Source organism: Vulpes vulpes, chromosome X (assembly GCF_048418805.1).
Source record: "Vulpes vulpes isolate BD-2025 chromosome X, VulVul3, whole genome shotgun sequence".
Lineage (NCBI taxonomy): Eukaryota > Metazoa > Chordata > Mammalia > Carnivora > Canidae > Vulpes > Vulpes vulpes.
The window spans coordinates 39,943,560-39,945,739 of record NC_132796.1 but is presented as its reverse complement, the minus strand read 5'-3'; the positions used below and the strand labels follow the sequence as shown (position 1 = coordinate 39,945,739).

General features: G+C 50.1%; 1 pseudogene; it reads left to right on the top strand.

Annotated features, from left to right (window-relative positions):
• Positions 1-357: 357 nt before the first annotated feature.
• On the top strand, positions 358-1,972 carry LOC112930005 (splicing factor 1 pseudogene; annotated as a pseudogene).
• Positions 1,973-2,180: the final 208 nt, after the last annotated feature.

The following is a 2,180-nucleotide window of genomic DNA, read 5'->3' as shown; positions in this document are numbered from 1 at the left end:
GAGAGAGAAAGAGCACACAAACAAGATAGAATGGTAGAGGGAGAGGGAGAAGGACAGGAAGAAGGACAAGCAGATTCCTTATTGAGCAGTGAGCCGGATGCAGGGTTCCACCCCAGAACTCTGAGATCATGACCTGAGCCAAAAGCAGACACGTAACTGACTGAGCCACCCAGGCAACAAGAAGCTTATTGTTTTATAGCAAACATTTTCCAAAAAATGGACCGGGTACATCCAGTGTAGCCACTGTCAGAGGTGTGAGAGAATGGGCTCCATATGCTCCATGGCAATGTTGTCAGGTCCCCTCCCCTTGGAAGGTTCAGGAAGAAGAAGCTGCCACTGGCCGGCCTAGGGGGCTCCATGGTGACCAGAGAAAATGCCACAATGCCGCCAGACTTCCCAAGTACAAAGTGGAAGAGAAGCCACTGGAACCAAGATACAACGGAAAGGAAGATGGTGAATCAGGAATGCCTACAATTATCCCCCCTGGACTTACTCGGGAACAAGAAAGAGCTTATATAGTCCAACTGCAGATGGAAGACCTGACTCATAAACTGTGCACAGGAGACCTGGGCATCCCCTCCTGACCCTGAGCCTATCTACAATAGGGAGGCAAAGAGGCTTAACACCTGGGAGTTCTGCACGAGCAAAACGCTTGAAGAAGAGCAGCACAATCTCACACGGAGATGGTTGCCCTCAACCCTGATTTTGAGCCTCCTGCATATGACAAACTTCCAGCAACATGTGTGAGCCATAAAGTAGTGAGTCCACAAGATGAGTATCCAGAAATCAACTTCTTGGGGCTGCTGATTGGGCCCAGTGGGAACATCTTGAGGAACATAAAGAAGGAATGTAATGTCAAGATTGTGATCGGGGGAATTGGGTCTGTCAAGGAAAAGCAGGGAGCAAAGATGGCCAGATGTTGCCCAGAGAAGGTGAGCCACGTCATGCCCTAGCTTCTGGCAACACCATGGAAAATGTGAAGAAAGCCCTGGAACAGATAAGAAGCATCCAGAAACAGGCTATTGAGACCCCTGCAGATCAGAATGATCTATGGAAGATGCAGCTTCAGTAGTTGGCTTGCCTGAATAGGACTCTTCAGGAATATGATAACAGGATCTTAAGACCCTGGAAGAGCTCAGAGACTCACAACATTGCCCATACCACAGTGCACACCAAGTGTGGTCACAAAGTTTTTGATTGCAAATTCCAAAGGCCTGATGACACCCAGTCAGCTCAAGATAAAACATGGATGGATAAAGAATCTTTGTCCCTTAGGGCTGAACTGGGTGAAGCACCTATGGACTCTACCTCTGGGACTACCACCACGCCCCTGGACAGTGCACCTTGGCCTGCTGCTCCCACCAACAATCCACCTCCACCATCTCTCATGGCCACTACCCAGAGCTGCCCACTCTAGATGATGAATTTTGGTACTTCAGAGAGTTGGCCCTACCATGGCATGCACAGAGGTGGTCCTGGTGGGCCTGGAGGTGGCCCCCACAGCCTCCCACACCCATTACCCAGCCTGACATGTAGGCATGCTGGACATCCCATGCAGCATAACTTTAATGGACCCCCACTTCCTTGAATGCAGCCACTACCACCACAGATGGACCCACCCACCTGGGTACCATTGCCCTCTTCCAGTGGATCAGTAACTGGGAAGTATGCCTGTGGGTTCTGGGGTCTCTTGCTTGCTTCAAGGAAAAGATATGATGCCACCACCATCTCTGGGCGTGATGCTGCCACCACCCCCTCTTTCTTCCCCCATGGCAGCAGCAGCCTCCATCACCCTGTCTGCCCAACAGCAGTATGGCTTCCAGTAGCCCCTTGCCATGGCTGCAAAGATACTTCCCTGTGGTGGTGATGGCCTAAGCCGTTAGAAGGAGGACTTTGGGAGCCCATTGGTGGCCCTTCCAGGCAGCCTCAGCAGCGCCCCTGGTGAACAGGCTGGTTCGGCAAAGCAGCCTGAGTTACTTTGTGGACAGAATTTGAATGTGTTGGCTCCATATCATAATCATGAAGTTTGTATTAATTAATTTGTTTCTTTCTCGTTTGTTTCTTATCTCTTCCTTCCTTCAGACTCTGTCCAAGGAGAAGTTCTTCCTCAATCTTCTGCTGCAATTAGATTCCTTTCCTTTTTTTCCATTCCTTGTTCTTGTCCTCTCAAGGAGAGGACG